The sequence below is a fragment of the Puma concolor genome, chromosome A3 (assembly GCF_028749965.1).
Source record: "Puma concolor isolate L17-30 chromosome A3, mPumCon1.1.hap2, whole genome shotgun sequence".
Taxonomy (NCBI): Eukaryota; Metazoa; Chordata; class Mammalia; order Carnivora; family Felidae; genus Puma; species Puma concolor.
In genome coordinates this window covers 15,452,755-15,476,929 of record NC_141669.1, presented here as the reverse complement: position 1 = coordinate 15,476,929, position 24,175 = coordinate 15,452,755, and positions in this window count along the sequence as shown.

Genomic DNA, 24,175 nt, shown 5'->3' with positions numbered 1-24,175 from the left:
ATCCCTTGCCAGTGCTGCCTATAGGGCGAGCCTTGTGCAGCCCCATTCACCTGTCCTGTCCCCACAATGGGGAGTGTACTTTGAACTAGAAGTGTGAGGACTGTGGGGTCAGAGGACTCGGATCCTGGTGGGGGTGGTCTTCACCCACAGAGCTCCCCCTATGCAAGGCCATTTGGACACATACTGTCCTGAATTTTGTCCCTGGGCAGCAGTTTGGGCAATTAAGACACCCCAGAATTCCTCAAGTTCAGTGCTCACAGGTAGCACAAAGCTCTGAGTTATGGAAACGTCTTTTTTTTTTTTTAAATATTTACCTGAAAACTGGAGTATGGGTGTGGGATCTCCTAAATTTTCCCTGTAACTAAGTGTTACCTGTCATTCACTTCAGCGTCCCCATTTCTGCTCTTCGAAATAAGAGAGATTCTTAGAAGCTCATTAAGACGTTCAGGTGCATTCACAGTGGCTTGTGCCTGGACAGCTTTGCTGCACAAACAGCTCCTCAGCTGGCTTCACTGGGTTCTGGCAGCCGCATCACCAGGCACATCTCCTGAACATACATGCGCAAGAAGGCACACACTTTCCGCATGTCCTACCCAGCAGGAAATTTCAGAACTTGTTGTCAGCAACAGCCCAGAGCATGTAGCTTCCAGACAAGGGAGAGTATGAGAAAGGAAATACATTACACAAATGTAGGAATTATTATTAACCTCATTTTGCAACTGGGGCTAAAGAAGTTGCCGTAGACCAAATTGTGTACTTGCCCCCAAATTTCTATGTCCAAGCCCTAACTCCCCCTGTGGTGACATTCGGAGATGGGGTGTTTGGGAGGCTAAGTAGGTCATGACTGCAGGGCCCAAGTGGGATCAGTGTCCCTGTTGGAAGAGAAACTGGGAGCTTGAGTTCTCTGTGTGCACACACCTAAGAAAGGGCCACGTGAGCACGCTGCAGACCAGGAAGAGGCTCTCCCCGGAACCTGACCGTGCTGGCACCCTGATCTCAGACTTCCAGACTCCAGAACTGCGAGAAAATAAATTTCTGTTGTTTATAAGTCATCCAGTTCGTGGTATTTTGTTATGGCAGCCTAAACTGACAAGACAGAAGTTAACTAAGTCCATGCATTTACCTTACATGGTTTTTCTTTTCTTTTTTTTCTTTTTCTTTTTTTTAATGTGTGTGTTCATTTCACTTGCCTTCTGAAATATTTATTGAGGATTTACTATGTGAAAGTCCTTATGTTCTCCTCTGCATTTTCCTGTCCGCCTCTGTAGTTCTTGTCCTTGTACTTTCCTACCAACACCGTTAAAACAGCTATTGTTATAAATTCAGTTCCCTTGGAAACTCCTTAACAGCACATATAAAAGGCGTTGCATTATTACGAGCATCTAGTGTTTATTGCACAGCCCCCGGTGAGGTGGTTCAGGAGGGAGAAGGCATGCCTCTTGTTCCTCATGTAGCTTATACACTCCAAGAGGGGATGAGGGCTTTGGAGCATATGAATAAATTCCATCCCCCAGCCCCCTCAGGGCAGTGTTAAAATGGTCATGTCCCTAACATTAGTTCACCTTTATTGAATATCTTTACTGAGTACAGACAGTACTTTCCATTTATTTATTTTGATTCTTACGAAAATTTGTGGGGGCAGATGTGGCTGTCTCCATGCTGTAGCTATCTCACCGTCACCCTTGGGTTACTTTGTGTACCCAGGGAGCCTCTGTTGTATTTTCCAAATCCTGCAGAGACCCGCAGCCTAGAGGTGGTAAGTTGGTTCAATAGGATTGATGGTTTAGTCAAATTGTTCCAGTTTCACTGGAGCCAGTCAAAACTTTAAAGGAGCTGGCCAATTTGGAAGGATTAAGGAATTATATGCGACTTTAAAAAGTTCTGAAACCAGAAGCCCCTGAATGACGCTGTCTGAGAAACAGGAGCTAATGACCAGTTTCTACCCATTTTTCAAACTTAGAGGAAGATGAACCTCTTACTGGCTTTTAATTTGATAGCGGCCTCCTGCACCAGTCAAGGCTTCCCCTGCTTGGGATCTGGCAGGGCTTCTGATTTGAGGGGCAATTCTGAGAGGTGCTGAGGGATTTGGTCACACACCTAGCGATACAGCATCAGCCCCTTTCATGAGACATAGTTCTGGCTCTGCCCTGGTCCCCTAACGTTTCCTGTAAACTCGGTATGTAAGAGAGAGGGTGAGACCCTGTACCACCATATGCATGCATACCTATGGGGATGCCCTTTCAGTCTGGAGCAAAATTGCCTTTCTTCGATGGTGAAAATGATATGCGATTACAAAAGAGATGATATTGAGGCTATTTTTCCGAGCAGAAATTCTCTCCCAAGCCCTTTCGGCATCTGTCTGCCCCATCAAGCCTCGTGTGTGACCCCAGGGCCTGCTTGTTTTGCCTTGTTCAGGCCTCTCCAGGTCTCCAGGAACCACTCAGGATCCACACTCTCTGTCAGCTCTGGAGCAGGGCCAATCTCATGCCTTCCTTTCTGCTGTCTTCATTAATACTGGGCACGCGTCCCGGCATTCCTGAGAAATTGATAGAGACAGAACATCAATTGTAGTTTAGCTCTACAACGGGGAAACTCACGGTGACAGGCTGGGGGAATTTTGTTGCCAGAGAAGTCAATGGGCCCTTTCCTGGAGCAGCCCAGCATTGAGACGCTCTGGGCCTTCATGAGGTCATAGAGTGGGACACAGGACAAGAGCAACAAGCCGCTAATCTGCTAATTGCAGCCTGGCTAAGTGATATTACCTTTGTGCTTGGCTTTCTTGGACTTGATGAATGGCTATGTATGTGGAAGAGAACAAACCAAGGCACCTTCTCTCAGGCTGGGAGAACATGTGATTTAGAACTTGCAAGAGCCAGATGGGGGTCAGGCTGGCAGATGTAGCCTGACCTGGAACTCCCCTCTGAGGAGAGCCACAGGATTGGGGCCAGAGAGGGTAGCATAGGCAGTGTTGGAACTGTGCTGGCCCACTCGGTGGGCTCCAGATTCCTCCACCGGTTTCCTACAATGCTTGAGAAAAATATGTAGCTACATTTTCCTGTTTAGGTCTCTGTGGGTCCCTTTCTGTCAGGTGATTTCCGAGGGGTGGATGAGGTGAGCAGGACTCACTGGAGGGGACAGGCCCAGGATGGGAACACATGTGTCTTCACACAAGGGACAGGGGAAAGAGATGGGTGCCTCTCTCAGAGTTACCTGCTCTCCACCTGTGTTCTCCACCTCTGCGAATGATACCACCTGCCACCTAGTTGTCCATTCATAGATCTTGAAGTTGTCTATGACTCTTTCCCTCGTTCCATGCCTGCATCATGAGATGGCGGTTCTTCTCTTTCATGTGTCTTGACATTGTGCCCATCTTTTCTTTACTCCTGGGACCTCCCTTGTCCAGGCCACAGTCCTCTTTCCTGTTGGATCACTGCAGTAGCCACCCACCGATCTGTCCTCTAGTCTTGCCTCCTAATCGTCTTTAGCCAGAGTCATCTTTCTCAAGTGTAGATCTGATTGTGTCACTTCCCTGCCTGAAGTCTTCAGTGGTTCCCCATTGCCTTGTGGATCAAGGTCAGTCTTCTTTGCCTGACTAGTTAGGTGTGGGCCAGCCCAGCGTCTTCTCTAGTTTTCTTTCTCATCATGCTCCACCTAGCCTGTACTGTCCCTTCCAGCCACTGTGAACCTCTTGTGGTGCCCTGAATGTGCCAAGCTCTTTCTTCTTCTAGGCCTTTTTACATACTTCTCTGCCCCACCCCCTTTCTTTCTTCTCTTAGCCAAAAAGCTGAGACCCCCTTTTCTGGTCTCAGCTTAGATGTTGCTTCCTTTGGGATATCTTTTCTGATTACTTCAATTCAGGCCTGTCTTTCTCTTTGCTCCCATAATAGCCAATATATTCTCACATTGTAGTACTGATCACAAAACGTAAGAAATGCCTGTTTATGCATGGATGGTACAGAATTTCTCTTGAGGAAAGAATTGGATTTGTTTAGGGAAATATCTGGACAGGTTGCTTGGTTTAGAAGCTGGGACTCTGGGCCCTGGTTTGGCAGGAGACAAGGAAACCAAAGAGATTACTAAACTGTTATATGTAAGAACTTGATGAAAATACATGTGTCAGTGAGAAGAGCTTGGGGGGAATCAGGTGGGGAGAGGATGATTGATCAGCATGGTGAACTGGTCAAAGAATTTTCAAGACCAGAATAACACGTTCAGTCAAAGTTGTAGGTACTTTTGAGATATAAACATCCTTTACTCTCCCTCTTCCCCAAACCTCCAGCAAAATTTCGCCTACACACTATGAACTGGTGTGGGTGTGTGGTGTAAATCCTGAGTGGGATGTGGGTTCATATCTGGGTCTCTTCCATTATGGAAATAAACAAACAGCCATCACTGAGGAAAGGATAAAAATTCAGAGGACAAAAGATGTCACAGGTAGATGAAATAACATAAGGATATTAGCTTTCCTAACCTACAGGAATGTACAGGGATCAGGGATTTGGGCCAACTTTACTTAGATTTATAAGGGAGGAGACCCTAGCCAATACCTGGGTTCCAATTCTGCGTCTACTTCCTCCCTGGGGTAAATCTATGAAGGAGACAAGTGTCCATGATTCTGTTCTCACTTTGAACCCCCCAAAATGGCTGTGGAATGAGTAAAGGAAGGAAAAATGATAAAAAGTAAGAATTAATAGGTCTAACTTGTAAGAGCTATTTAAGCGTTTAGAAATATCCTGAAAAAAAACTGAGGTCTATAATCAAAGGGTCCATGTGGGAGGTTGGAGTGGTCAAGGAGCCTCACAGGCCCCCTGCTGGCCCAGCTCTCTCTATATGTAGAGCTGTGGTTTGACAGTTGTCCAAGCACATCCCATCTGAGACTGCAGCTTGTCTAACAGGCATGGGCACACTGGCACAAGGAAGAGGAACTGGGGACCAGGCAGGAAGGCCTGTGGGAGGAGTGAGGCTTGTCAGGTGTGTCTATGTGAGGCATGTTCCTGGGCTTCCAGGTCAGGGCTAGATGGCTGGAAACCTGCATCGACTCATTTTGCTACATGGTCCCTGCTCTTGAGGTGTTCACTGTCCCTCTGGGAAGCAGGACATGGAGGTGTGAAAAGAGGAGCCACACAGGATAGGGTGTCATAATGAGCGGGGTTTCTGGAGCTTGGACAAGGGGGTGATTCTTTTTGATCTCTGTGAGTGCCATCAGATATGGTTGGCTCTGGCACCTGCTGGAGCCAGATGGTGGAGCCTGGGATCTGGCAACTACATACCTTTGAGGCTTCCACTTTCCCTGATGAGCTAGTTTTGTTTTTACATCTGCTGTTCTTGTTTCATTTTTCTTATTTATATCTCACCCATTTTTATACCTTCTTTTAAAATATAGGATTGTCTCCCCAAATACTAGATATTGTGATTAGAGATACAGATAAATCTGCTTTTGCCTTTCCACATGTGAAATTAATGTTTTTTTCTTTACCTTCTCTCCAAATGCCTTCTGGTGGTCTTTATTAATCACCTTTTATCATACTATGGGGGTTATTTCCCTCTCCCCCTTTTAAAATTGGGTCTGCCAGTGGAATAACCTGAATGAACTGAAATGTTTTTGCCAAGTGTAATTGCCCTGAGGACAACTTCATAGTTGATAGGCTTTAATCAGATCCCTCTTCTCTGTTTCCTGGAAATCTTCCTTCAAAACTTCTCTTAACCCTGATCCCTGGAGGTTTTACCCCCTCATAAAGGCAGTGGGGGAGTAGTTCTTTGGAACAGGGGACAGGAACAGCGATAGTGAAGAGTGTTTCTCTTTCCCTCTCCAAGAAAGTTCACAGGAAAACCTCTGCTTTTTGGAATAAGGATAAGAATAAGCTTTTTGGAAGGATACTCAGCACGCTTTTGCCTGGGTGCTTCAGTGAGGGCTGCGCCCTCAGGGTGGCTGGGCTGTCAGGCAGCAGAAGCCTTGGGGGGCCCAATGCCATTCCTTCCCCCTGGCATCAAGGGATGCCAACCTTCTCTTGTAGCAATAGATCTGGCATTGGAGAAGACTTTTTGCGTCCTCCCTTACTACCCCTATCTCTCTCCTTTCAGCATATTTCTCCTGTTCAGCAGGGCAGTGTTGGCATTATTCCAGCAAATCTGACCTATTTCTAGATTCTTCCACACTTCATATGGTCCCTAGCTACCTTGTCTTCGCCCATGCTGTTCCCTTGGTCTGGAATGTCCTTTTTCTCCTTTTTCCCCTGAGTAACTGTCCCTCTCCCTTTAAGACTCAGCTCAGGAGTCAGCTTTTTGGGAAGTCTTCCTTGGCCCCCAGGTTGAGTTAGATGCCACAGTTGAGCTCCCCTCATGCCCTCTACATGCCTGTGTCCTCGCTCTGACTACATTCTACTGAAATGGAATTTCTAGTGGCTTGTCTTCTTTTTTTCAACGTTTTTTTTATTTTTTTTTATTTTTTTATTTTTGGGACAGAGAGAGACAGAGCATGAACGGGGGAGGGGCAGAGACAGAGGGAGACACAGAATCGGAAACAGGCTCCAGGCTCTGAGCCATCAGCCCAGAGCCTGACGCGGGGCTCAAACTCACGGACCGCGAGATCGTGACCTGAGCTGAAGTCGGACGCTTAACCGACTGTGCCGCCCAGGCGCCCCAGTGGCTTGTCTTCTTTATGACACCATGTACTGTGGAGTATAGGAGTGGTATTTGATTCATTGCTAAATGCCAACACTCAGTGTAATACCCAGCAGAGTGGGTACTCAGTAGATATATTTTGTATATGAGGGAGAGAGACTGACTGATTTGGAGATAGATGTAGGGAGTGGGGCACAATCTCAGTATTATACCCCAATTCACTGCTGGCAGACCCTCTTCATGTCAAGTGGAGGTACTGACCCAGAGCTCAGTTGCACCAGGCCCCTCAGACCAAGCCCCGGGCATAGAGTCTCCATGTGCCTGTGTCTATCTGCACCTGGTAGGGAAGCTCTGATCCCCATGACCTACTCCTCCCTTATATGCAGACCCTGCTTGAGCTTGGCTAATCTACCTACTTTCCCCCAAACATGTCCTCTATTTTTCATGTACCCACCCCCCGTCCCCGCCCCGCCCTTTGCTCATGCCATCCTCCTTGTCTGGAAAACCTGTTTCTACCCTTGTCTTCTGCATGGTCTCTTTATCTGCCATTTTCTAAGATCTTATTCCAGCCCCTATTTCTAGGAATCCTGAATTTCCATGGTCCCCCTGCCCATAGGTCTCTTCTTCCTCTAAATTCCAGTGGTCTTAACTCTGACCTTCCACACTGTGCCTTAGCATTCACAATTTGTCATTGACCAATGTCCTTTTTGGGATTCTGTCTCCCAGGACATTGGTAAGTGAATAGCTATCCCAGGACCCACCTGTGTTTCCCTGACTCCTCAGGTCTCTGGTAAGTGTTTGGAGATGTTTAGAGTCACTCCCTTCTTGGACTGGTGGCCATGGGAGGCTGCTCAGGGGAAGTGAAGTCCAGAGTTGCATAGAGGACAGGGCTGAGGGTTCCCAGAAATGGAGTAGGTGGGTGCCGGAATGGGGTGATTTCAGGAACCTTCCATCTAATACTGTCTCTTCCACCTGGAATGCCACTGTTAGTGAACCTGTTCTTTCACAGAACACCTTTCAGACAAAAGAGGGGCAGCCCAGAATAACAGTTTATGCCCTTGCTTTGGGGCTTGTCCATGGTGAGAAGCCCTGCTATGCCAATGGGTAACAGGATAGGAGACGCAAAGCAAGAAGGTGCAAAGCAAGAGCGACCCCTCTCCCAACTTCTCCACTTTTGTATGAGCTTGTCCAGCTGTAATGGCTGGCAGAGAAAACTCAGAGAGGCCCAGGCCTCCCTCCTCCTCTGCCGATGAAACTGGGACCACCCTTTCCAATCTGGAGAGGCCACTGCAAATGAAGTGCTTATTTGAAAAGTCCCCTGGAACCATTCTTATGGGATCAAGATGCAGAAAATAGTTTAATGAGGACGCCAGCCTGCAGGTGCACCTGTGCTAATTCTGTAGACAAAGGCACTAACCTGACAGCTCAGGGAGGAAGAAGCTGTTAAGCCTCTTTTGGGAAACATCAGTCCTGCAGGGCAGACAGAAGCACCTCTCTGAAGCAGGAGGCAGATGGCAAGACATTCTTGGGACTCTGTCCCATTGGCCTGGCCAGATAGACTGCCCCTGTGACAGACTCAGCAGCATCTGAGACCCAGTGGCCGCTCGTCAGCAACCCAGGGCAGCAGGGGACCATGTGGGTGGGTGGTGAAGAGACACTGGTGTGCAAAGTGGGGAGAACAGGATGGAAATTCCTACACAGAGAAATCAGTGTACCAAGAGTCTAGCACAATAGCTTTGAGAACTTGACTGTGACCTGCAGTAATATATTTAATATTTATTATTATTAAATATATTTAAAATCATGTTCCAGTGCATCCCATGGGTGTCTGTACATACAGAGTTTCGTGCAACAATGCTTGCCCCCACTATGTGTGATGCACTCTGAACATTCCGTTCTTTCACTTAAGATGCTTACTGTGACCCTCTACATTAGTAAATGAGCCCACTGATGAGTTGCTTCTCATGGTTTGAAACATGTGGGTCAGGCACATGGAGAAATCAGGACGGAGAGCAGGCGAGGCTGCGGTGCCCAGGGACGATGGCGCAACCTTGCTGTCTGTATCTGCTCCACGGTCAGACTCGGGACTCCTCGTAAGTCTGTTGTAAAAGTTAAATGGAATAATCTGTCAACGTGCTTAGCACAGGGTTTGGCATGTGTAAGTATTTAATAACCATTAGATATGATGATGGTGGTGGCGGCGGTGGTGATGGTGAATTTTGTCCTCTTAGGTTGTGAATGTGCCCTGCTCTTCCCCATGGCTCTAGCCCCCTTTCTCACAGCCATTACTAATGGAGGGATGTGGCCTTCAGCCACATTTACAGCTATTTGAAAGCTGAAGCTCCTCAAAGCTGTGAAATACAAATTGAGGAGTGGCAGGTGAGGAATCAGAGCTTTGCAAGCAGGCTGCAGTCAAGGGTAAGAGCTGGATTAGGGCCGTCTGTGATGTATTTTCAGCACGGAAAGATTTTCTTGCGTTTCTCACGATAGATACATGGATGGAGGCATGGACAGCAATGTAGAGAAGTGGAACAGATCTTAGAAATGGCAGAGAAAAGGCCACAGACTTGGAAGAGGCCACCTGGAAAATAGTGGGGGACCGGAACTCAGAGCAGGTGGTAGCCACCAGATTGCTCCTGTCCTGCCAGAGGGATTCATGTTCATTCTTGGCTTTCCTGTGCAGCGGGGACCTCTGAGTCTCCCCCCTCCACACACACACACACACACACACACACACACACACACACACGCCAGCCGCCCGCAGCTCTGCCCCTTAGCCCTGCTGCCCTGTAGTTCTAAGGGGAGGGGTCAGAGAGCAGGGCAGCTGTGTGCTGCAGAGAGCCTGGCTCTGAGCTGCTGGGGCCAGAAGTGGATAGGCCAACACCTGGAAAGGGACCTCTCAGGCCTGCAAGGGAGAGGCTTGTCACCTGGCTCAGGGCTGAGCATCCACACCCACTTCAGACACAGCCAGGAGAAGCCCTCTGCGGAGTCCTTTGGCTTGCACACTTAGTCCCATGCTGTGGATTTGGCACATTGTAAGGACAGCCGGCTCCTTTGCCCTTTCTCTTTTCTGTTCCACGTGGCAGAGATGCTTCTGGCTTCCCTCTCTTCTCTAGAATGAGCCACACTTTTTCTCTAGTGTGGAGCAACGCCAGCTGAGCCTAGGAGAAGGAGGCAGGGCAGGGCAGCAGTCTGCGACTCTGGGTGGAGGAGGCCTTCACGGGGTGGGTAGTTCAGGTGGCCTGCTCCAGACAGCCGCAGAGCCTTGCAGGTTGGACCTGGCCTGTTAAACTGTGGGGAGTGAGTCCAGAGGGGCACTGAGCTCAGTACTGGTGCAAATGAATGTAGCTAGCCATTTGGAGAAGGAGGTCAGTTCATGGGTGGCTGTCCTTGGTTCTCCTGCTCCCTGTGGTTGGATGCCCTTGCTTTCTTCTGTGGTGCCCTGTCCCTCAGGGACATCATGGTGACAGCTGCCTCTGGCCTGGGAGACCTGGCTGAGGCCCGCCGGCACCCATTCAACTGTCTGGATGGTGTCTCTTGCTGCACTTCTGCAGCCAGACAGCCTGGTGGGTGCTTGCCAGTGCCACGAATAACATTTTTAACAAGAGAATTTTTCTTTTGTTAGGTTTCAGTCTCCCTCCGAGCTCTCCTTCTTTTTCTCCCTGAAAACAGCCTCCTAGAACAGCTGCTGTGTTTGAGTTGCACCCTCATGGCTCTATACGTGGGCATGCAGAGCAGGACTTCACTAAGTGAAAAATGGATTCTGCTCCTTGTTCTTTCCGTCTCTCTGCAGAGTCCTGCCTTTTCTTGCTGGGAAGAGCAAATGAACAGTTTCTACTTTGTAGAGCATCTTCGCTTTATCTCGCCCTGTGGCCAGTGCAGGGAGCGGGAATGGCTTTGTTCTCTGGAGCTCCCACAGGGGACTGAAGGCCTGTTGTACTTTGAGGAAGGACGCTGGGGAAGGGGACTTCTTCTGCTCGCCTGGGGGCGTAGGGAAACTTGCTGGAAGAGGCCAAGCTGGTGAGCATCCTTGAGGTGGGCGCACGTCCATGGCAGAAAGGAGGGGGATGTGTTTGGGCCATGCCTGATCTAGCAGGAGGAAGGCTGGAGTGCCCCAGAAGGAGAATTTGAGCCATAACTAAAGCTCCACTAAGTCCTTGGGAGTGAAGAGGGCCTCAGGATAAGCTCTTCCTGCCCCACTCAAAGTGAGTGGGTGGTGAGGACCTGGGGCATGGGGTAGGGTGGACTAGGACAGGGAGGGAGGGCACAGGCAATGTCTTTTCCACCAGCTGTGGGTCTGTCTGGGGGTTGGGGTGGGGGCAGTGTCCACTGGAGGGCACTGCAGCACCACTGTGTGCTGCCTCTGTGGCCCACCCTCCCCCCCCTCGGCCTGAGGAGTGGAACTCGTCCACTTCTGACCATGCGGTGTCTGTAGAGGGAGACAGAGATCTGCCAGGTTCCGCCTGTCCTTGGGGTTGTCACCTGTGGGGCCGGAGCATCCAGCGGAGAGCTCCCGCTGTCTCTCTCTGTCTGTCTCTCTTAAACACACATGCACACGCAAGCATACCCCACACCTTCATTCACGTGGAAACACAGACCCACGTGGTCACCATTGCTCATATTCATAATGCACAAACTATACATTATATATACGCACGTTCATAACCACACACATGGATGCACTCTGAAGTCACATACACTCTCGATCACAGTCATGTGGACTCACACCCATTTCACACACACCCCACTCGATGACTCACACACACACACACACACACACACACACACTCCCCCCATTGCCAGTTTTAGCCATGTGCCTCACACATGCAGGCGGCTGGAGCAGCTGTTTGTGTGGTGGGGCTGATGTAATGTCAAGAAATTTCGTGTTATATTTAAAATGACACCTGTAAAAATAATCTTCAATTTGTAATTTAAATACTGTAATACTCAATTATGTGGACTGACAGGAAGTGTCCCAGTGGCTTTGGAGAACAACATTCTTGTGCCCCTCCAGTGCACTGGGGATGAGGTGGGGATGAGGTGGGGACGAGGTGGGGTTCGGCTCAGGCTTCCTTTCTCAGCGGCCCACCAGGTCGCTGAGCCAGGTGCCCAGTGGCTTCCATACCCCGAGTGAGTGCCTGTCGATGCCTGTGCGTGTTGTCCACACGTCCATCTGTTCCCCCTCCCAGACTGCTTACAGCAAGAGTGACTCCTGTAGGTTTACTCAGGTGACCAAAGACACAGTTTCCACCCCATGGGAAAGAGGGAGGCTCTTCCAGTGGCATGCCCATGGTCCCGACATAAAATTCCACAATCCTGTGACCCTTTCCTTTGCCCCACTGCCTCAGACCTGAGTGCAGTCTCTGGTTTATAAGCCACAGCCCAGGGTCCCTGAGCCCCAGAGCCCCTCAGCACTGCCACCTGAAGTCCCCCAGCTGCATTGGCCACCCCACTGCCCTGGGCCCCTTGGGCACACAGCATAAGCAGTATAATTTACTAGATGGCACTTTGCCCCCGGCCCCTAGCCCCATAGCTCACAGCTCCCCGTGCAGTCCCTTGGCACACAGCCCTGCAGCCTCAAGCCCAGAGCCCCAGGGCCTCAGCCTTTTCCCGCCAGCTAACACACAGCTCACAGCCTGGGCTACTAAGCTGCGGAGCCCAGCGCTTTGGGACATCAGTCCTTGGCTGCCCCACAGGCCCCTTATGCTGAGTGTGCCCCAGACTGAGCAGCTCACTATTCTCTTGGACCTGCTTCTTCTTCCCTTATCCTCTCTCTTTCTGAGCGACTGCTGCCCCTGTCACTCCACCCCCAGATAACCAGACCAGAAAACAGGCCATTGTTCTTGACTTCCCCAGATCCTTCACCCAGCCCTACCCCTGGGTCCGTTGGTTACCAAGCCCTGTCCCTTCTCCCTTTACATAACTCTCCAGTCTGATTCTGTCCACTTTTATACTTTAGTCTCAGGCTGGGATAGTTTGCTTCTTTTCACTGGCCTCCTTGCATCCAATCCATTTGCATTTTCATGGAAACTGTTCTAGAACAATGCTGTCCAATAGAATGTTCTGGCATGATAGAAGTGTTCCATGTCTGCGCTGACCAATATAAGTAGCCACTGGCCACAGGTGGCTTTTGGGCACTTGAAATGTGGCTAGAGCCACCGAAGCACCACATTTTATTTATTTATTTTTTATTATTAATTTTTTTTTAATGTTTATTTTTATTTTTGAGACAGAGAGAGACAGAGCATGAACGGGGGAGGGGCAGAGAGAGAGGGAGACACAGAATCGGAAACAGGCTCCAGGCTCTGAGCCATCAGCCCAGAGCCCGACGCGGGGCTCGAACTCACGGACCGCGAGATCGTGACCTGGCTGAAGTCGGACGCTTAACCGACTGCGCCACCCAGGCGCCCCTGCACATTTTAAATTTTAGTTAATTTAAATAGTCCTGTGTGGCTAGTGGCTACGACATTGGACAGCACGGCTCTGAGGCATGAATATGACTGTGCCATGCCCCTGCCTCCATAGTCTGAGAGGTAAATTTGAATTCCGGAGTACCACCTCTGTGGCCTTGCCCATGTGTTCAGGCTCACTTCACACAGCCTGTTCTTTGCTTTCTGTGTTCTAACCTACTGAACTCTCTGAGGTTTCCTGAACCTGAGTCCTGTTCTTTTTTTTTTTTTTTAATATATATATTTTTAATGTTTATTTATTTTTGAGAGAGAGAAAGCACAAACAGGAGGAGAGAGGGATAAAGGGAGACACAGAATCCGAAGCAGGCTCGAGGCTCTGAGCTGTCAGCACAGAGCCTGACTTTGGGCTCGAACCCATGAATAGTGAAATTATGACCTGAGCCGAAGCTAGACGCCCAACCAACTGAGCCACCCAGGTGTCCCTGAGTGCTGTTCTCTTGCACGCTGTTTGAAATCACAGTGTTTCTTCTCCTGTTGGTTCTCAGGACTCAGTGCAGCAGGCCTTGCCCAGCCGGGACACCCGTCCCACTTCCCCAGGTTGACCTGACCTAGCTTTGTGTTTCTGCGGCTCTTGCTGTGGCCACGAGCACCCTGCAGTGTACTCACCTGTGTCCCTAGCACTCTCCTCTCCTCCTGGAGGAGACCTTGGTGACTTCCGTGAGCTGAGAACTGTTTTCTGCCCATGAATGTGTCCCGGCCCCTGTCCTAGCATGTTGCATACAGTAGGCACTCAGCTAGTGTTGGCTGAATCAGTAAATGGGAAGACTGGCTGCCCAGTCACCAGCTGTGGCTTCCTTAGCAACACATGTCCTGGGAAGCAGTTGAGATGGATGCAAAGTTCAGACATGTCTGGATTCTTGGGGTTTCCTCTCCTGAAGACCTCACTTTGCCAAGAAAGGGTGGGCTCATGCCATTTGATCGGTAGACCAGTGTTTCCTCTTCTGTTTTTTTCTTCCCTTTCCCACCACACCGTCATGCCCAGGAGACAGAGCTGTACCTGCCTGGGCTCCCTGGTGCATTTCTGGGCTGCAGTTTCTTTTTTTTTTTTTTTTTAATTTTTTTTTTTTGAACGTTTATTTATTTTTGGGACAGAGAGAGACAGAGCATGAACAGGGGAGGGGCAGAGAGAGAGGGAGACACAGAATCGGAAACAGGCTCCAGGCTCTGAGCCATCAGCCCAGAGCCCGACGCGGGGCTCGAATTCCCGGACCGCGAGATCGTGACCTGGCTGAAGTCGGACGCTTAACCGACTGCGCCACCCAGGCGCCCCTGGGCTGCAGTTTCAAAGGCCGGCTTCTGGGGCTGCTTGTGTCTCAGTGCACTGCCTTTCCTTCCCACTTCCCCACACCGCCTGCCTTCCCCATCAATGCCACTTCCACAGGCCCACCAAGTAACCCCAGGGTCAGGGGATATTTGAAGGCTCTTGCTAGCCCACCCAGTAGTATGTGGATGGACTTCGGCTGTCCTCGGCTGTCTGTACCCCCATTGACATCTCCTGTGGACTAGAAGGTGGAAAAGAAAGATGACGGTGTTCCTGGAGGTTGGTAGAGAATGGAGGGGACACGGGCTGCTGAGCAAGTCTCCAGGCTGCAGACCCTGCCCAGCATCTGAAAGTGCAGGGTCCCCTATAGTTGGCCAGGGTTTCTAAGGTGATTTTAGGCTTATGATGTGGTGAGAATACCGGTGCACACCGCAGCCCTGGGGCGTGGACTGTGGACTCAGACAGTTGTGCACATGTGTGCACTCAGGACAGTCCTGCATGTGCATGCTGCCTCTGCCATCAGACAGTCCAGAGTTGTGAGCGCAATGCTTGGCTGAGAAGAGGCGTGGAGTATACGGGAGCAGCTCTTACGGTTCGCAGGATGCCTAAAAACCCTTCCAGAGAATCTGAGCCTACGTGTTTGGTTTTTTATCTGGCTATCACGAGACTCTGCTACTTGGCTCTTCTACATGCTCCAGGTGGTAAGAGTGGGTGAACCCCCGTCCATAGTAAGAATTATAACAACTTCAAGCCACTGAATGCCCATTCTACCAGGTATTTTCCTAAAGTGTCTTCTGGTCTTCTCTGCACAGTTTGAGGGAGATATGAACATTCCCACTCTACAGATGTGGGAACTGGCTCAGAGAAATAGGGTCACTTTCCCAATCCACACACTTAGCATGTGTTGGAACCAGAATTGTAACTTGGGATCTTTTTCTTTTTTTAAGTAAAATACAAACACCCAAAGGCTGTGACATGGGGTGCACACTGATCATGCTAAGGCGTATGGCATCTTGGAGTCTACAAGGTACTTTCATATTCTTGTTCACAACAAGGCCCCGCATCACTCCTGTGAAGCAGGCAGGGTGAGGGTTGTTGTTCCCATTTAATACATGAGGAATCAAAGCTCAGAAGTAAGAGGGTCTCTCATGTAAGATTTAACATTCTGAAAGGAACAGGGAACCTCCTGTGTCACTGAGCATCAGATTCTGTTCAGGAAAACTAGTGGTGGCTGGAGGTCAAACCCCTCGTTGACTGTGGGTGCTGTAGGGTTCCTTCCCATTCACCTCCTTGTCCCCTTTCTTTTCATAGCACACTCAGCAGGAGAAATGTTTTTTGGACCTTGTCTTTTGGAATTCTGCATTTTTTCCTTATTCACACCAGACCCGGCATCTCTAGAACTTGGTTTTTCTTGGAAGGGCTGCCTGTGAGAATGGCCTTTTGTTTGCATTTTCCTCTCCCTGGAGAGGTAGGTCAGGGATGGGGGGGGGGGGATGGCGCTGGGAGCCAGCAGGTCAGTGACTCCCCTCCTCTCCTCCTGTGGCCTCTGTGGCTCTGTAGACAAGGCCCAGGGAGAAGAGCTAGTGCCTTCCCTGGGAGGGGAGGCAAGGATATGAGGGCTGCTTACTTCATTCCTTTTGACCTGGAAGATTGATTCTGGAAGCTTCTTGTCCAGGCTAGTTGGGGCAGGTTGTACAGTTCCGGTGGGATCCTTGAGACCCAAATGTTTATATACTGTTGCACATCAGAGACCTGGGGCAGGGGGGAGTCCTGCTTCTGTGTGTGTGTGTGTGTGTGTGTGTGTGTGTGTGTGAAGTGTGATTGACAAGGCTTAGAAGCAGCTTTAATCACTAGGAAGGCAGGCATGTGGGAAATATCAAAGGGGCCCTTTTTTCATTTATTCTTTCTTGAGGGAGGGGTACATCCTATTCATGGCCACATCCCTAGTCCCTAGCCCGAGGTCTGGTATGTAGAATATATTTTGTAAATAATTATTAAGTGAATGAATTCTTTTTAAAAAAATTGAGGCATGAATACGTACCATAAAATATCCAGAACTTAAGTGTATAGTTCAATGAGTTTTAACAAACCTCTGTGACCATATAGCCAATGCCCCAATCAAGATATAAGCATTTTCACCATCTGCGAAAGTTCCCTAAGTCCCTTTCCTGTACGTGCTCCTCCCCCATGGAAAAAAAGCATGGTTCTGAATACTATTCTCATAGGTCAATTTTGCTTGTTTTTGGCATTCACAGAAAAATTGGATCAAACAATACAAACTCTTTTTTTCCTGGCTCCTTTAGCTGAGCATAATGTTTTCGAGGTTTATTCATATTGTGTGTGTATCAACAGTCCATTCCTTTTTATTGTTGTGTATTATTCCATCACGTGAGCCTACATGAATTTGTTTATCCGTTTTCCTTTTGATGGGCCTTTGGATTGTTTCCAGTTTGGAGCTTTTCAGAATAGTGCTGTTGGGAGTATTAACATGTAAGTCTTTTTTGTGGACAGATGTTTTCATTTCTTTTAAGTAATTACATAGGAGGGAAATTGCTGAATCATAAGGTAGGTGTATATTTAACTTTATATGAAACTTCCAGTTTTCCAAAGTAGTTGTACCATTTTTCACCTCCACCAGAAAAGTATGAGAGATCCAGTGGTTCTGCATCCTTTCCACCCTTTGTTTTTGAGAGTCTTGTTAATTTTGACCATTCTGGTAGGTGTGTGGTTGTAACTTATTGTAGTTTTAATTTGGATTTTCCTGATCATTAATGATTTGAACATCTTTTTTGTTTATTGGCCGTGTGAGTTTCTTTTTTGTAAAGCATCCATCGAAGTGTTTTTTCATGTTTTGAGCTGTCTTTTAAAAATTGATTTGAGGGAATTGTAAAATACAGTCCTGATTATAGTTGTTAGGTATATGTATTGTGAATATTTTCTTGTGGCTTGTCTTTTCTTCTTCTTCTTTTTTTTTTTTTTTTAGGTATCTTTTAATGAATGCAAATCTAATTTGTCAATTTTTTCGACGGTTAATACTTTTTATACTCTGTCTAGGAAACATTTGCCTACCCACACCCTCTGGTTTTACATTCTCCTGGGTTTTCTTCTTCTTTTTTTTTCTTTATGGTTTTAGGTTTTATATTTAGGTTTGTAAAAAAACTGGAGTTAATTTTGGTGAATGGTTTGAGGCATGCATCAAAGTTCACTTTCTGATGTAGGATCCTGTAGATAAGAATTTGCTGTGAGCCCTGCTTGCACCTTCACCCAGAGCAACTAGCCTGAAGCCGAGCTGTCCTTGGCAGCCTCTGCAGGTGTAATATAATTTCTGCCTTGTGAGAGCACTTCTGTAGGCCATAATTAAACAATTCGTTGTTATCCTGGGGCCACAGGTGGCTCAAATGGCAACTTGTAGGAACCTAGAAGAGGGAGAGTTTCTTTTGCTGGTCAGCTAAGTCTCCTTGGAGGAGGTTCTTTAGATGGGCTTTGAAGAATGGAGAGGATTTTGGTTGTTGGATGTAGGAAATGAACTCAAAATCAGCAGTACTGTGCCTCTGTCCCTTGCTGTGGGAAAGGTGTTCGGTGGGACACACATGCACACACATTTGTGTGTGTGTGTCTATACATCTATATCTATACACATATATCCATATCTGTGTCTCAATTCAATCTACATCTACATTTGTCTTTATCTGTATATTTAAATCAAAATCTATAGCTATTTCTAGCTATATGTGTAAGTTGATCTCACTCCCTATCTCCAATCTACAGGTCTGTCTTTAGAAATCTCTAGGTTTAGTAGTAATTAATAGACTCAAAGTTTCATGGAACTTGATGGCACAATCTGAACACTTCAGTAGGCCTGGGCACAGGAGTTCTTCCAACCTTCTGGCAGATTTGTCAACACTCTTCCTGTATAAGCGGTAGACCTATAGGTCAGCATTGGGAAGACTCTCAGAAATCACCCAGACTAAGCTTATCATTAGGGCAATGGGCCTAGAGGGGGGAAGGGGCTTGTCCCCGTGTCCCATAGTAGGTCATTGGAAGAATGTAGAGCACAGCTAATATTGCCTAGTTCTGGGACCTGAGCTCTCTCCATTTGCCACTTCCTATACTCATAGAGCCAAGTAGGCCTTCTTACCTCTGAGTTTTGGACCTCTCACGATGCTCTGTGATGCTGTTGGCATTCCTAATCTGTGGGGTCAGAGAATAATAGGGCATTAGCCCTTGCTAATTTCCCTCTGTAGACCTGGAATTTCCTTCTGTAGACCTGCCATCAGAGCCTCTCTCCTCTCTTCTTCTAAAAACTCATGAGCTGGGGGCGCCTGGGTGGCGCAGTCGGTTGAGCGTCCGACTTCAGCCAGGTCACGATCTCGCGGTGCGTGAGTTCGAGCCCCGCGTCAGGCTCTGGGCTGATGGCTCAGAGCCTGGAGCCTGTTTCCGATTCTGTGTCTCCCTCTCTCTCTGCCCCTCCCCCGTTCATGCTCTGTCTCTCTCTGTCCCCAAAATAAATAAACGTTGAAAAAAAAATTTTAAAAACTCATGAGCTGTTTGAGGACAGGGCTGTGTTTTAGTGACCTTGGCATCCCTATATTTTATGAACCAGTATCTTGAACCGTACTCTGCATGTCATAGAACCAAGAGGCTGATGAAGTTCTCCTTCAATAGGGAAACATTCAGGCCAACACATCATTCTGAGCCCAGCCAACAGCTCTGCCAAACAAACTTCTCAGGTTGAGTAACTTCTGTTTTTCTAGTGACTTTGATGCTTTTGGTATTTTTATTTTCTTTTTAAGAGCCCATCTACCTCCCCTACCCTGAGATCTGTGTTCTGTGATGGTTCACATGCTGTACAACCATGTTTGAGGCCCACCTTGATTCGGTCCAGGTAGGATGCTGAGCGTTTCTGCCTGCAACATAGACCACACCAAAATATAGTAAAAGGAGACTGGTTTGTCTGTGGGGAGCAACGATGTTTCACAAGGCAGGACAATTGATGTTCAGGTGTCAGTTGACTCTGAAGAGGCCATTAGAGGAGGGCTCAGGTCTAGGAGGGACAGAGGACATTGTTTGCTGTGCTCCAGCTCTTGGCTCAGGAGTCTGGAGTCCTCTGGCTTTTCTTTTGGGTTTCCGTGGACACACCCTGTAGCCCCCAGTGCTAGAGCATCCCGAGGGAGCCCTGAGCGTGACTCTATCACTCCATCATTGGCAGCAAATGCTCCTGAATCTGCTGTCATGGGAGTTGTAAGATTCCCACAACTTAGCGTGCCTTGGAGGGAAAGGACCCATCTGAGCACGCTGTTCTTCTTCTTGGAGCCTGAGTGTCCCTTGAAATTAGATTCCCTTTGTTTATTTTCTCATAGCCTTAGTGATGGGTTCCTGCTGACTTAGAGAGAAGCTATGTATCCTGTGGAGGAGGCACTGAATGACTGCTCTTTAAATCCAAATTTGGGGAAGTGTCTATGGCCCCCAACTCTCCTGGGGACGTGGACAGAGCTCAGCTCTTATCTGTTGCTGGAGGCTACTTGCCACTGGGGACAGCTCAGTATTAGAGGGTGAGCCTTGAGGTGCTGGCCAAGGTAGCCAGGGCCTGGGGGCTGAGAGCAGAGCTTGGCTGCACAGCCTGCCCTCTGGAAGCCGGTTTGAATCATCTACAGGGCTGGTCCACATATCGACATCCAACTTAGGCTCTGTTGGCAGGTCCCAGCTAGAGTGTTCTCTCTGTCTCAGCCTTTCTTTATCATTCAGACCTCACTCATGGAGGCCTAGCCTGTGTCACCCCTTCTAGAAAGTTTTTCCAACTCTGCCCAATTTGATTCAATTGTGCAATCATATTGTGGTCTTATTATATGCCTGTCTTTGGGCATCTCCCTACTTTGGCCTCTAGCAATATGCATTTGTTTTCCCCAATTGACCTCTTCCTTTGCTCTGATGAGTTAGTTTTGTCTCTGCAGTTAAGAGTGGGGCCTGTGGGGGCAGAGACCAGGCCTGATGCAGCCTTGATTGCCTCATGCACTTAGCACCTGGACAGTGGAAAGTTTGAGGGCCACCCCCAACATGAAGGTTTCTGTTGTTCCCAGGTCTTACTGCTAACTCTGTCCTGTGTCTCCAGCATTCCCTTTGAGGATGTTTCCCTCAGCACTCATACACTGAGATGCTTGTTTGTCTACAGGTTTTTCTCCTTTTAATAATTTATGAGCTGTTTGAGGGACCAAGGCTGCATTTAAATAATCTTAGCATGCCTGTATTTAATGAATGGATTGATCAAACCACACTCCACAGGTGTAGGAAACACCAGGCTGCTGACAGTCTGCTTCCATAGACAAACTCTCAGGCCGGCATGTCATTCTGAAACCAGCCAGTTGTGCCATCAAACAAGCTCCACTGACTAGAGTGGTGGGTCACGCAGAATTTGCTCTCCTGCCTGTTAGGGTCTGGCTGAGTTCTGCTCCTGTTGGAAAGCATGAGGAAGCCCTTACAGGTGGAGAAAAACAAATGTACCTACCAAGAGCTGCCTCTTGAGCCTTCCAAGGCATCCACGTCCCACCTTGCTGCCTGCGTTGTCGGGGGTATTGAAGTAGGAGAGAGGTGTGCAGGTGCCTAGCCTAGTATGTGACACAGAGTAGGTGCTTAAGGGATGCGGTTTCCCTTTGTCTCCATCTTGAGGCAATCAAATGAGAACATACAGCTATTGCCACCTATGGGTTGTGATTTAGAACTAAGGCAAACATTGAAATGTTGTGTAGCTTAGAAAACTGATCCAACCATAGAGTTTGGTAGGGTCTGGAGTGTGTGCATTTTCTTTCCTTTGTTAGCTCCTCATTTTCCCTCCTCTGGTCCTAGGACACCTCACTTGAGCCCTGGATATGTGTGGTCTGGGAGAATCTTGCCTTTCTGTCTGGACTGTAAATTCCTGAAGGCTGAGACCCTGACCTAGTTTGCCCTGGGCCCCAGGTACCTCACCTGGCCTAGCAGAGTGTTTGACACCTGGGTCTGATCTAGTGAGCTATGTGGTGTCCCCTATGGTTGTCTTCCTGATGCCGTGCATCAGGAGCTCCCGACATAGCCCAGATGGGAGTGAGGTGATGAAGGTGGGGAGGCAGGAGTGCATGGGGATGAAGGAAGAATCACTGTATCCACGGGGCTGTGGCACCTCAGGTCAGCACAAGGTGCATCCTGGTTGGCTCTTGCTCGTAGCAGAGCAGCGGCCTGGCCAGCCTTACCCACGTGGCTGACGAGGAGCTTCCTGACTTCTGAAGGCCCATTGACCTCTGGCCAGATCCAGGCTGCTCCCCAGGTCCCTGGCAGATTGAGCTTGTTCTGGGCTTTCCAGAATGTGCTTCCCATCAAGCCTTCCTGTAGCTCACCCGAGCGTTTGAAGTGGGGATCAAGGTAAGTTGATACCCGCTGTAGCTCAGGGCCTAGTCGAGCCTAGCAGCCCAGCCCTGATTACACAGGCCTGCTATATGACCGGCCACATGGCTGACACGCAGGGGGACTGGAGCAGCTTATGATTCCCAGGAGGGAAGAGCACAGGTCCAGGGCCCAGGTCCTGATGGACGATTGTTATTACAATGTGTGTGCAGTTGAATGACATCATGCTATGGAGCACATGAATTTTTTTTGTCAGTCTTTTAACACAAGTTTATGTTTTTCAGACCTTAAAGCTGCAGGTCATTTTTTACATTTGCTATTGAGAGCAGATGTGACTGATCCCTATCGGGTTCTACTGAAAAAACGGTGGGGTTGCGGAAGGTCAAATGCAGAATGCCTTTCAATCTCCATTATTATTTCCTCCACTCAGTGGCCTCAGCAGGAAGCCCATGCTTGGAAATGGTGGCCTTCCGAAAACTCTCAAGCCTCCTAGCCCAGCCCCTGACCACAGTGATCTACACACTGTGAGCCACCTCTAGGCTTAGCATGTGGCCAGGCCTGAGAGCCTCAGATGATGGGCAGAAGACTTAGCACTCTCTGGGGCTCAACTTCCCCACAACGGGAGTGTGGATTGGGATTGCCAAATCCTGTGAAGTGCTCATGACACTGCTGTTCTTTAGTTTTGTAATTTTTGGGTTTGGAGAGGCCCAGACTGGGGACTGTGTCTGGCTTTGCTATGTGTCACTACAGCAATTTGGGGGAGTTCAGGGAGATGCTTCTAGTGGGGTGAACAGCCACCACTTCTCTGACTGTCGGCAGGTTGAGCCGGTAGGAGGGATGGGTTTGGTGAAGAGAATGATGAGGTCTTTCTTCTGTGTTCACGTCTATCATTGGGGTCATGGGGCAAATCTTTTTTTTTTTAATTTTTAATGTTTATTTACTTATTTTTGAGAGAGAGAGAAAGAGAGAGAGAGTGTACAAATTGGGGAGGGACAGAGAGAGAAAGGGAAACCCAGAATCTGAAGCAGGCTCCAGGCTCTGAGCTGTCAGCACAGAGCCTGATGCGGGGCTCGAACTCATGAACTGTGAGATCATGACCTGAGCTGAAGTTGGATGCTTAACTGACTGAACCCCTCAGGTGCCCCTGGGGTCGTGGGGTAATTCTTGAGGGCAGCTCTGTTTTCAGAGGCCACTTTCATATGAAAATTTCCATCTCAGACTTGGGAAAAGACACTGCCTCTAAAATCAAATTCTCTTATTCACAGACGTATTGGTGGCAAGGGTGGGGTTGATTAGGGGTGGGCCCAGTTAAAGACCCCTGATTGGTGTCCGTGGGTCCGTATGACCCCTGATGGTGTCAGTGGGGAGCACTGACTTGTGAGGAACTGAGTCCAGGATCCTGATGCAAAGCTGAGAGGTCCAAGGTTTCAGAAAATGACCACACAGAGACTACAGCCCCCAAACAGAAAGACCACCTTTGCTTCTGAGAGCACAGTCAGACCTGTTCCTGCCTGGTGTGACAGGTGTCACTAGCTGTTCCCCTCCTTGAGCTGCTGCCATGGAAAACCAATGAAGGAGGTACCAGTGACATTCTGGGGAAGGGCTTTTGATTCAGGATATATTTGATTCAGGATATATATGACCCTAGGGGGATTAATTTTCTGATTATCAGGACTTTGGGGCTACCATGGGTAGTCGTTCATGCATTCATTCATCCACCCATGGATTGATTGATTGATCTACACCCCCACCCCCCATCTGCCACTCACCCATGCATCTGTTTATTTAACACACATTTATAGAGCATCTTCTTGTGGCTTCCTTTCATTAGCGATATAAACGTGGACGAAACAGTCTCTGCCCTTGAGCTCAAAATGGGCCAACTTAAGAATGCAATTGGAAGTGATGTGGGCGATGGGAATGGAGTGAAGCTCCATGCTTCACTCCAAAGGGAAGTTTTGGGAATGCCAGAGGCAAGGAGGAAAAGAAAGAATGGGAAGAACGGTGGAGTTGAATGGAGGCGTTTGAAAGACAGTGCCAGTGAAGGCTTCTAGGTGTGAGGGAACTGGTGACTTTGGGCACCGTGGGCCTTGTCTGCCTCCTTTCCAGTGGCATACATGATGTAATAGTTGTGTTGTGTCCCACTGAAAGGCATGGCCATTTAGGCGAGTGTGCGTGTGTGCATAGTGGGTGGGAAGCATCAGAGTCCCGAGACAGCACCTTCAGAATCTGGACTTCTGGGAAAAGCAGTTCACATTAAAGGAGATTCCTTATTGCTTGGTTCACTTAAGAAAAAGTGTATATTCTTTTTTAAATAAAATTTTTAATGTTTATTTTTGAGAGAGAGAGACAGAGTGCAAGTGGGAGAGGGGCAGAGAGAGAGGGAGACATAGAATCCTTAGCAGGCTCCAGGCTCTGAGCTGTCAGCACAGAGCCCAGTGCGGGGCTTGAA